This window comes from Martes martes (genome assembly GCF_963455335.1).
Source record: "Martes martes genome assembly, chromosome: 18".
Classification (NCBI taxonomy): Eukaryota; Metazoa; Chordata; class Mammalia; order Carnivora; family Mustelidae; genus Martes; species Martes martes.
The window spans coordinates 5,420,564-5,433,097 of NC_137906.1; the positions used below are offsets into that span (position 1 = coordinate 5,420,564).

Here is a 12,534-nt window from a genome sequence, read left to right on the forward strand (position 1 = left end):
CTGAGTATACACACAGAAGATCCGAGAACAGGCTCCGGAACACACTGGTGAACCAACGTCCACAGCAGCCCAAAGGCAGAAGCAATGTAAGTGTCCACCAACAGATGAAAGCACCAATAAAACGCTGGACACTTCGTGGTGCAACACTCTTCAGCCGTAGAGAGGAGTGGAGTTCAGACACAGGCCACAACACAGATGAGCCTGGAAACGATGTGCTACGTGAAATAAACCAGACACAAAATGACAAACATGGCATGATTCCACTTTAAAAAAGACAGGCAAGGGGCCCGTGGCTGGCTCAGTTGGTTGAGCCTCTGCCTTCGGCTCAGGTCATGGTCTCAGGGTCCTGGGATCGAGACCCGCATCGGGCTCTCTGCTTGGCAGGGAGCCTGCTTCTCCCCCTCTCTCTCTGCCTGCCTCTCTGCCTGCTTGTGATCTCTCTCTCTGTGTCAAATAAATAAATAAAATCTTGGGGGGGGGGGGAAGGAACTTGTTACTCTTAACTCAGGGTTGTGAGTTCAAGCCCATGTTAGACACACAGCCTACTTAAAAATAAATGAATAGGGGCGCCTGGGTGGCTCAGTGGGTTGGGCCTCTGCCTTCAGCTCAAGTCATGATCCCAGGGTCCTGGGATCGAGTCCCACATCGGGCTCTCTGCTCAGCGGGGAGCCTGCTTCCTCCTCTCTCTGTCTGCCTCTCTGCCTACTTGTGATCTCTGTCAAATAAATAAATAAAATCTTAAAAATAAACAAACGAATGAATAAATCTACAAGTAAGTAAGTAATAAAGAATAAAATTGGCAAATTCATGGATACGGGAAGTGTATTAGAGGTTACCAGAGGCTGGGGGAGAGGAGAAATGGTGAGTTATTGCTTAATGGGTACAGAGTGTCTATTTGGGGTGGGGAAAAACAAAAAGAGTTTAGAAACAGTGGTGATGATCGTACAACATTCTGAATGTAATTAATGTCACCGAGTAAAAAAATGCTTAAAAAAAAAAAAGCAAAAAAAAAAAAAAAAAGCTTAAATACGCTTCAAGTGGCCCAAAGGACGAGAAGGAACAGGAGGAAGAAGTGAGGCTAACAGGTTTCCTGATACTGTTCAGCCGGTTTTCAAACTCATTCCAGAACGAGGGTCAATTTCTATTTCCTCACTTATAACGTGGGTATAATACATGCTGTCATCCTTCTTTGTCAAATTACCGATGACATAATGTAACTGATGTGTTTGCTGCCGGGCCACAAGTAAGACAGCTAAGCTTTCCTTACCTTCTTTAATGACCCTGGAAAAGCCAAGAAATGGCGACTTTCAACTCCTTTACTACTTTCTATCTCAAATACATCACCAACATCACCAGTAGGGAAAGGGGCTGCTACCTCTAAAACCTGTGAGGGCTGAAGACAGAAAGTAGACTCAGTGAATTTACGCGTTGAGTAAACAGTTCCAGAAGCCTAGTTTTCAATGATAAAGTCACTATTCACAAGGTAGACGTGTTTCATCTCCATTACACAAATTTGTAAGTTCCCAGCTCATCTGAAGGAGATACCCTAAATAAAACCAAACTCTTCACTACTCTGTTTGTAGAATTGTACTATAATATAATCACATACATGAACTTTTTGGAGGGGAGGGAACCACATTATTTCCTTTAGCCCTTCTACAAAAACAAAACAATTCAACAGTTACAAGGAAAAAAATCCCAAGAAATCCCTGCCTTTCCAGAACTTACGTTCTTCAGTGTGGGGAGATGAACCCTGTAGTCAGTATTACTGGGACAATGTTTATTTCCTTAGAAAATTCAATTTCTCAAAAGTATTCAACACAGTGCTTTTATGGCCAATTTTACTGAATGCTTTCTGTTGGCCAGATACCATCCCAAGCACTGTCTTTCACTCAATCCTCACAACAACCTGTAAGAGAAACAAGGTTCTCTCATCACCATCCCTATTTTTTTTAACAGGGAAAATGAGGCACAAAACGGTGAGGTGAATTGCTCAAGGTAACGACCAGAAGGAGCACGAGGCAGGATCAGAACCAGTGTCTAGGTCACAGTCTTCTCCCAAAATCATAAACACATTTTGCCTCTTAAGTTACATTTTAAATAAACTAATTCTTTAAAAATCCTCAATAGTTTTGGGTTTTTTGTTTTTTTAAGATTTATTAGAGAGAGAGCAGGACCTCTCTCTCCTTAGAGAGAGGGGGAGGGAGAAGCAGAGAGAAACCTTCCGCTGACTCCATCCTGAGCCCCATGTGGGGCTCGATCTCACAACCCTGAGCCCTGAGATCACTACCTGAGCAGAAACCAAGAGTCAGACCCTCAATGAATTGAGCCCCCAGGTGCCCCAAAAGCCCTCTACAGTTTTCAATCAAGCTACAACCAAGGAACAATGAGTCAATTCTCCATCAACTCGAAAAATCCCTGGCTCTTTCGAACTTTCTCTTGTGTTCCCACTCGGCCAAAGTGGAAAAAGCAGAAGAATAAGTGCCAGAAAGAAAACACGAACAAGCCAGGGTAGAAAGACAAGGACTGCAGAAACAAAGAGAAAAAAAGAAAACAAAAACAGGAAAACTGCCGTGGTGAGAGAGTTCCAGCAAAGCACAGACGAGAGAGAGGAGAATGGTAAAGGACAAAAAAAAATGGAAAATGAGTTTCAAGACGCTACCATCAGTACTTGCGATGGTTTTATCCACATCATTTTTCCACTGTATTTACAGCCTTTAAATACTAATTCTCAATTTTATTCCCTAGACAAGTCACCTCAGGCTACACGCTGGTCAACTGAGTATTGTGCATGCTGGGATGTTGCCACTTAGACTGCCTTGAGGGGCGCCTGGGTGGCTCAGCGGGTAAAGCCTCTGCCTTCGGCTCAGGTCATGATCCCAGGGTTCTGGGATCGAGTCCCGCATCAGGCTCTCTGCCTGCCTCTCTGCCTACCTGTGATCTCTCTGTCAAATACATAAGTAAAATCTCAAAATAATAATAATAATAAACTGCCTTGAGGGGCGCCTGGGTGGCTCAGTCATTAAGCGACTGCCTTCAGCTCAGGTCAGGATCCCAGGGTCCTGGGATCGACCACCATATCGGGGTCCCTGCTTCTCCCTCTCCAGCTCCCCCTGCTTGTGTTTCCCCTCTCGCTGTCATAAATAAATAAAATCTTAAAAAAAAAAACCCACCTTGATTACAAGAAATCTCAACTTCATAATTATAACCAACCGACTGACTGCATTTCCAACTTTCTTGCACTTAGTAACAATGAATAAGCTTTACCCAATGAATGTATACAACTTTTGAAGAAAAATGCTACCAATGATCATTAGTAGATTGCTACTGATAAAGCTTCTGGCAATTACTCTTGAGGTAAATTGCCTCTAATGTATTTCTAAAACAGTATTTCTAGCAGAAATACCGTCCTCAGAGCATTCTCAACTCTTCAGAAAATTTTTTTCGCTTAGACATACATAAAAATCACTTGATCAGCATCTGTTTAAGCCAGCGGTCAAAACAATTTCATGTGAATTATACCACAACAGTTACCAAGAGAACTGCAATATTTAAAAATGCATGTTTTCAATGCAGAAACCATGGTAGAAGCGAGTCAGGTAGAATGCAATGCATAAGCCAGCCAACACTAATAAAGGGAAAGGTTAAGTGTTTAGTAATTTCTCAGTGTCGTATTTACGGTTCCTTTAATAACAACCTGGAGAAAGGGCTCTTGTCCTTTAGGCTTTGGTTTGGAACACACAAGCCATCCACGGATCGTCAAAAATGACAGACCACTCCTCCTACCTAACTTGAGTTACTTTCTCCAGAAAGAAATCCATTACAATAAACTCAAAACTCTCAAGACTTGTGCTCCAAGAAAAAGAACCTCAGAACCTACAAATTTAATGACCATCTTTGTAGTCATTCTTTTTTTTTTTTTAAGTATTTAAGATTTTTTACTTTTATTTGACAGACAGAGATCTCAGGTAGGCAGAGAGGCAGGCAGAGAGACAGAGGGAAGCAGGCTCCCCACTGAGCAGAGAGCCTGATGTGGGGCTCGATCCCAGGACCCTGAGATCATGACCTGAGCCGAAGGCAGAGGCTTAACCCACTGAGCCACCCAGGCACCCCTTTGTAGTCATTCTTAAAAGTAAACCAAATGGGGGCGCCTGACTGCTCAGTCAGTGTGCAGAACGCCGCTCATGATCTCAGGGCCCCCCCTCCCCCCACCCCCGTTCGGCATACAACCTACATTAAAATAACTAAATAAACCAAACCACTGGAAGTGCCTGGGGCTTGGGAGGAGGAGGTGGGTAGGGAGACTCAGGGCTGCAGGAGATCAGCACCTCCCCCATCTCAGGGTCAAGCTCGGGCCCTATCAGGCCTTTCAGATTTCCAGACTAGACTCGGTGGTGCGATAGGATGCTTCAGCCATCTCTGGGAGGAGATAATAAATGCCAGTGCTGTAAATATATTACAAAATGATTGAGAGTAGAAAAAAAAGCCAAGGGGCGCCTGGGTGGCTCAGTGGGTTAAAGCCTCTGCCTTCAGCTCAGGTCATGAACCCAGGGTCCTGGGATCGAGCCCGCATCAGGCTCTCTGCTCAGCAGGGAGCCTGCTTCCTCCCTTCTCTCTCTGCCTGCCTCTCTGCCTACTTGTGATCTGTCAAATAAATAAATAAAATCTTTAAAAAAAAAAAAGAAAAAAAGAAAAAAAAGCCAAGATTATTTAGGTTTCTAATTTTATCCTGTACTTTTAAATCCATGCCTCCTTCAAAAACCTGAGATGAAAATCTAGAGTAGGGGCACCCGGGTGGCTCAGTGGGTTAAGCCTCTGCCTTCAGCTCAGGTCATGATCCCAGGGTCCTGGGATCGAGCTCTCTGCTGGTGGGGAGCCTGCTCCCACACCCAACCCCCCACCCCTGCCTACTTGTGATCTCTGTCAAATAAATAAATAAAAATCTTAAAAAAAAAAAAAAGAAAATCTAGAGTAAATTTCCTACACTCGTAACTGAATTTTGCACCGTGGTGAACGGCTCTCAAAGTACTCTTGTTGCAGTGAACCAGGCAGCACCGCCTGTGAACTAGTTAGACATGCAAATGACTGGGCGCCACCCCAGACCTGCAGAATCCCAACGACTCGGGTGGGGCCCGGCACTTGTGTTTTAACAAGCCCTCCAGGGGTTGCTGGTGCTCACTGGCTTAGGGGTTGAGAGTCAGACCCGCTAGGATCAAATCCGGGGGTAAGGCTGACTTGCTGAGTAATCAGGAGTAAATTACTCAGCTTCTCTAGACTTGTTCCTCATCGACACAGGGGAATCACGGGGCTGTTTTGAGGATTAAATAAGAAAATACGCGTTAAGCGCTCAGGAGGGATGCCGGGCACCTGTTAGCTGTTGTTACTCCCCTATGCAAAGCCCTGTGACCATCTGTACACGGGGAGGGGAGACAAAGGTAGAAAAGGCTTAATCCCTACCCCTCCTACCCACTGACTACCTAGGCGGACGCGAGTGCACGGGGCAGAACCAAACACACAGGGGAACTGAAGATACCCTCCTAGAAGGGGCACACAAGCTGACCGGGACACCTCACGAAGAAACCAATTCTGACCCAACAATGCAAGGGACGGCTTTCAGTGACTGCCTGCGAGCAAGAACAGAGTCCCAAAGCCTGCAGAAAAAGTCCTTCCAGATGAAAGGTGTGAGCCAAGGTCCAAAGGAGGCAAAAGGGAAATTCCGCGCCAGGCGGTACCACTCTGGGGCTGAAGAATGGACAAAACGGGGGCGCCTGGGTGGCTTAGGTCGTGATCTCAGGGTCCTGGGATCAAGTCTGACATCAGCCTCTCCACCGATGGGCAGGGAGCCTGCTTCCCCCCCACCACCACCCTGCCTGCCTCTCTGCCTACTTGTGATCTCTGTCAAGTAAATAAACAAAAATCTTAAAAAAAAAAAAGATTAGGGGGCGCCTCGGTGACTCAATGGGTTGAGCCTCTGCCTTCCGCTCAGGTCATGGTCTCAGGGTCCTGGGACCGAGCCCTGCTTCGGGATCTCTGCTCAGCGCAGAGCCTGCTTCCCCCCTTTTTCTCTCTGCCTGCCTATGATCTCTCTGTCAAATAAATAAATAAAATCTTAAAAAATTGACAAAACAAATATGCAGACGTAGTAGCGCATAAAATGTTATTCCCCGTCCTAGGCCCCAGCCCCGGGGAAAGGCTCGGCCTCCGCAGGGTACCCCGAGGCACCCTCATTTGCAAACCAACTTCCCCTTCGGATTCCCGAGCGCCCGAGCACGGCTTTTCCGCTCTCGGGCCCGTCCAGCCATTGTCTGCGGCGCGGCCGAAGGCGAGGAAGGGAGACGTCCGCTCGGAGCCCCGCATCCGCAGCGGCGGGCGACTGCTCCGGCCGCGCGGGACACCGGAACGTCCTCGGCCGCTCAGCGCCGAGCCGCACGACAAAGAACACAGAACTCGCTCTACTGAAGGGCGCAACTTGCACGAAGGAGGGGACAGGTTCGTCCCTCCCCGAGCCCCGTCGGGGTGCCGGCGCAATCCGCGCGGCTTCTGTCCAGGGCCCGAAGCCCGAGGTTTTCCTTCCGGTCATTGTGTCCATTTCCCCCGAAGAACAGGCCCCGCGGGGACGGCGCGCCGGCCGGGCCCGGGACAAAGCCCACTCCGGGCTCCACCTGGGCGCGGGCAGGGGCGGGGAGGAGCGGGCGCGGGGAGGAGCGGGGGCTGGGAGGGGCGGCGCGGCCCGGCCCGCCTGCCTGCCCGCCGGCCGCAGTTACCAGGCAGCGCCGCAGCGCCGCCCCGGCCGCCCGCCGGCCAATCGCGCGCGTCTGCTGCCCGGGCGCACGAGCCCCGGAGACACCAGGCCGAGCGCGACCCCACGGCTCGGGCCTGGCACCGCGCGCGCACCCGCACCGCCCGAGCCGGCCAATCAGCGGCCGGGCATGCGCAGCCCGCAGGCTCGCTCGCGCGCGGGCCTCACGCGTGAGCCCCCCCCACGCAGCGCCGGCGCGCGCGCCCCTCCCCCACGCGCACCCAGGCGCGCGCGTGCAACTGCCGTCCCCCGCGACCGCGGCTGCTCCTGCCCCACCCCCAACGCCGGCGGTCCGGGGTGTGTGCGGGGGGGGGGGTGCCGGCCACCCCTAAGCGGCCGCCGACGACCCCCACACCCGTCGGGGCAGGCCCCGGAGGGGGCGCGTCTCGAATAAAGGCCCTGCTCGTGATGGCAACCGGGGCGGGGGACGGGGGCTGAGGCGACAGGGACTCACCCGAGTGCAGCCGCCTCCAGGCAGCGCCGGGGCTGGGGGAGCCGAAGGGAAGCGAGGGTGGGCCGCGCGCGAGCTGCGGCCGCGGCGGAGCAGCTTCGGGCTGAGGCGAGCGGGCGAGCGGGCAGGAGGTGAGAGGGCGAGGGGCCCGGGCGTCTCGGCCGAGCTCCTGTCACCGCCGCATGGCCGCCCCGGCAGGGCCTCGCTCAGCGCCGAGATCCGATCACAGGGGACCGAGGGAGAGGCCGGGGTAACCGCGGCGGGCGGGCGGCCTCAGCTAGAGAGCGCGTGCGGGGAAGCGGGGGGGCGATCGGTGGCCCCTTTTCTCTGCTCTCCGAGCTTCTCTCTCACCCTCCTCCTCCTCCTCTTTTTTTTTTTTTTTTTTTTGTTCCTCGAAGGCGCGCTGCGCGTGCGCACCCGCAGCGCCGCCCAGCGGGAGTTGTAGTTTCGGGTTCGTCCCCACCAACGCGACGGCGGGGGCGGCGGACTACGACTCCCAGGAAGCCTCGCGCGGGCGAGCCCCGAACCCGAGGACGCGGCGAGCGCAGCGCCCGGCCCTCTCCGGCAAGGACTGTCAATGGAGGCGCGGGTGGTGGGAGCAAGAACATGGCTGCACCTGGGGCCTGCGCGGCCGCCCGGGTGGGGGAGGGGAGCCGGGGCGCGGGGCGCCTCTCTAGGCCGGGGGCGGCCCCCGCTTGCTCAGTGCGGCGCTGCCGCCGGCCTCAGCCACCGTCCAGGGCTCGCACTCACTCTTGCACCCGAGATTCCCTGCCGATGGCGAGGCCGGGACGCGGCGAGGGCCGGGGCGCCCCAGGCCGGCCTGCCCCTCTCGGTGCTCCGCCAAGGGACCTCCTCCGCCCTGCACCACCCTCCGGGACACAAAGAACTCCTCTGTTAGTTTTGAAAGCTTGCCCCCAAAGCGGCCGGAGGAGACGGTTGCCCCAACTTGGGACCGGGCGACGGGAGGGGACGCTCCTGCTTTTATGGACCCGCACCCCCCCCCCGCCCCCAGGCTCTCCTCCCGCTCCCTCGCTGGTCATGGAGAAGCAAAGTTGAGGGGAAGCCACGGAGCGAGCGCGGAGAACCTGCCCTGCAGCCTGCTCGTTTTGTTGGGTCAACCGCGCCGAGATGTGACCGAACATCCCGCCCCCCCCCTCCACTCCCCCAGTTATTCTTCCAACTTGATGAGCGTTCGAGAATGTGGAGAAGGATGAGACCTGGCTCTTCCCCGAAGTGAAACTCAGAAGTTTACGAAACTCGAGCCCGGAGGTCGTTAGGGGGTTCTGCAAAAGCACAAGACCGAACGGTGTCGCGATTCCTGTCCCCAGCGGGGACCGGGGGGGGGGGCCACGCCGGCCGTCCCCCCACCCCCATCCCCACCCCACCCCCTCCTCCTCGGTAGGTGGCGACCACGGCGCTTTTTCCAGCCTTTGTCGCTGGAAAGAAAACTTTCCGAGCAGCCAGTCTTTTGATGTAGGTCCAAGCCCTTCCCTCGGAGTCCTCGTTCACCGACCGGCGTTCCCCATCTTTCTTGCATGGACCGCACCCAGACAGCCGCCTCTAGAATTTCCATGCGGGTTTTTATTATTATTTTTTTTATTATTATTAGATAGAGACTTTAAAGATCCCTGCGGGAGCAGTGTGATGGCAGACGATCCCCACATGTTCACGATTTCCCCTACAACCTCTTCCCAGGCATTTTGTCCCCGCCTCATGCGATCGTTGACTCTCCTTTGTCGAGTCTCCCTCCAAAGCGTTCACTTCGTTTTCCCAAGAACAGTTTTCTTTTTGCACTCGCATCTCATTAACATCTTGGAATATTTAATTAAAGTGCATATTCCCAGGAGCACGTACAACCGACTGATCTTTAAGGAACAAAGGTAACTTTGGGGAAGTCTGCCGTGGAGCTGATAGGAGCAGCCGGCCTTGCTGGGGCAAACACTCAGCCGCTGTGGGCATCGGTGAGTGTGTTTGCCCTGGAAGGTTGAGGACAGCGAAGGAAGGACTCACTGGGTGTCCTGGTGTCATGGAGTCGCATCTGGAGAGTGTCAGAAAGTGAGCTGGAGAGGCAGAGGTTCATTTAGTCCAGATAACACTTGTTATCATTAAAAGTGTATTTGCCCCCGGTGTCTATGAGTTTAACGCTCCAGTGTGGAATTTTGCTGCTGCTTCGTGAAAAACTCCAAGTTCGTTGGGGTTGAAGCAATTCCTAAAACCATTAAGTCCTAAAGCAGTTCCTCAAGCTTCAGCTGGCTTTGAATTGGCCCTTTCGAGACAATGACCGGTGTATGCAATGGTGTGTGGTTCCCACTCGTTTTTTCTGCCTACTGCTGTTGGGGACTGTAACCCTCACATTTATGTCTTATAGTCACAAATACACTTTTACAGTCTTCCTTAAGGCCTGGCTCACGGCCTTGTCAGTTACTGGTGGTAACTTCCGTACTGTTCTTGGCTAACCAACTGGTGCCTCACCTCACTGATAGGTGCTGTGTTAATTGTGACTGTAGGGATGAGCCACTTTGAATACTGTGTCAGCCGGGCAGAGTTGTTTTTCCAGCATAGGATCAAATTGCTGTTTTGGGGGTTGGGCAACAAATGATTTGTGTTTAGGGGTGGAATCCTTTGTTAAATCGCACACAGCTTGCTGTGGTCAGAATCACATTCAGCATAACAAGAGGCCTATGGGAAGACTGATTTGCAGCTCTTGGATCCTGCTCACTTAAGACCCAAGCACATGGAGGCCAACAGGTGGCAGAATCTTGCATGTTAATTTATTTTAAATTATTTCAAATATTTCTTTTTATTTATTTGTTTGAGAGAGAGACAGCACACAAGCAGGAGGGGCAGAAGGAGAGGGAGAGGGAGTATCAAGCAGACTCCGGGCTGAGCACAGAGCCCAATGTGGGGCTTGATCCCAGTACCCTGAAATCATGACTTGAGTCGAAACCAAGAGTCAGATGCTGAACCAACTGTGCCATCCAGGTGCCCCCAAATATTTCTCTTTATAATGTTTTGTATGTTAAGATTTTATTTATTTATTTGACAGAGATCACAAGTAGGCAGAGAGGCAGGCAGAGAGAGAGGGGGAAGCGGCCTCCCCACTGAGCAGAGAGCCCAATGCGGGGCTCGATCCCAGGACCCTGGAATCATGACCTGAGCCGAAGGCAGAGGCTTTAACCCACTGAGCCACCCAGGTGCCCCTCTCTTTATAATGTTTAACCTAGTCTATGCAGTCTAGTAGATGAATGTCCATATAGTATGACACCATTCTACTGTATACCTGGGAGACAAAACCCAAGTCTAATGGGCCTTGGCCAGTCAAGAGATGAATTCTAGACCAACTGGTAGGAATGCATCTTCATATAGACTGAGTTCCCAGCCTTGTAGATTGCTTTTTTTTTTTTTTAAGATTTTATTTATTTATTCAACAGACAGAGATCACAAGTAGGCAGAGAGGCAGGCACAGAGGAGAGGAAGGGAAGCAGGCTCCCTGCTGAGCAGAGAGCCCAACCCGGGGCTCAATCCCAGGACCCTGGGACCGTGACCCGAGCCGAAGGCAGAGACCTCGACCCACTGAGCCACCCAGGCGTCCCTGTAGATTGCTTTTAAATACCAAGTGGTGTGGTAATATTGGAATGTCTTCAACAGTCTTGAAAGTTAATCACGTTCTCCCGAGATTTTTAATATTTGGTATCAGGAGTCTGCCTTCTCCTCTATCATGGGACCATTTATCGTGGACCCACCCTGGTTAGGAAACCCTGAGCTCCCATGCTGACAGAATCATGCTCGCATCACTTGGTCAAGGTTACCGTTGTTGAGAGATCATTTAGTGCTCTTTTTTAAAGATGCTCTTTTAAATCCAAACTGACTCATTTAATCTGTCTGTGACTCTGTCATGTATTTTTAAATTGCCCCAAACCATGATTCTGAGCAAAAGTTGAGAAGCTCTTGACATACTCATTTTCACGACACATCCGGTCTTCCTTTTTTTGATCTTCATTTTTAAGTAATCTCTGCACCCAATGTGGGGATTGAACTTAAAATTGTGAGATCAGAAGTCCCACGCTCTACTGACTGAGTCAGCCAGGGGCCCTAGTCTTCCTTAATATTTTATTTTTATTGAACCATAGTTGACACACAATTTACATTAGTTTCAGGAGCACATCCAGGCTTTTGATGGAAACTGAACAGAGGCCTTTTTTTTTTTCCCCCAACAATGGCACTTGATAGAAGCCCAGTATCTTCTGGGTCCAGTTTCTTGGTTTTCTGTATATCGCGAGAATGAGCCATAAAATATGTATCATTTGTAAGGCAGCAGTTTGCTCTCTCACATCAGCGCTCCCAGTTAGGATCTGTCCAAGTCAGTCCAGATCACGGGATTTGGGCCACAGTGACATTGTTAGCTTTTGGATGGGTATCTGCACTCTAGCGGATAAATCCTTTGTTATTACAAGGATGCTTATTTAACCGATTATAAAACACTGTTTTTGGACAGTTTTCCATTTGGATAATTTGAATATTTAGAAGGCTGGATCAGTGACCTTTTCCAGAACTCTTCCAAAAGCGGGGGGGGGGGGGTACTAAATCCCAGTTATAATTTATTCATAATAATTAATAATGTAGATGTGATATAAACAGACTTTCCAGCTCTTGCTGTGCCTTCATGCTAGCATCTGCCCTATGCAATACACCTAATATTCACGAAAAACTCATTGAAACAAACGGTTTCTTGGAGGGGGCTGGTTAACAGGATTTAGAGGAATATGGTTTTCTGTTTAGCATTATGTTCAGATGGATGTAATCATGTAACTTAATTTTTAACAAGTAAAATCTCTATAATATTTTCTCTGCCTCCCTCTGGGATTTGGGGGAATCAGATGATATGTAAACGAAAATACTTTAGAAACTCTAAGTTAAGTGTTCTATAAATATTGCATGGTATAATTTAGCCTTCCAAACATTATTTTTAAATGTGAACAACATGTGCATGTTTCTTTTCTGACTGAAGAAATCTATTGCTCATTTTTTAAAAAAGATTTTATCAATTTAGGGGCGCCTGGGTGGCTCAGTGGGTTAAGTCTCTGCCTTCAGCTCAGGTCATGATCTCAGGGTCCTGGGATCGAGTCCTGCATCGGGCTCCCTGCTCAGCGGGGAGCCTGCTTCTCCCTCTCTCTCTCTGCCTGCCTCTCTGCCTGCTTGTGATCTCTGTCTGTCAAATAAATAAATAAAATCTTTTTTTTTTAAGGATTTTATTTATTTGACAGAGATCATGAGGAGACAGAGA

At 50.5% G+C, this 12,534-nt stretch overlaps 1 protein-coding gene across 4 annotated transcripts in view; it reads right to left on the minus strand.

The window, feature by feature from the left end:
• GTF2I (general transcription factor IIi) overlaps positions 1-7,621 on the minus strand; it is a 106,870-nt gene extending 99,249 nt beyond the window's left edge. For all 4 annotated transcript variants that reach the window (XM_080829788.1, XM_080829787.1, XM_080829786.1 and 1 more), the window contains exon 1: positions 7,254-7,621. The gene's annotated coding sequence lies outside the window, so the exon portion shown is untranslated. The remainder of the gene's footprint in view (positions 1-7,253) is intronic.
• Positions 7,622-12,534: the final 4,913 nt, after the last annotated feature.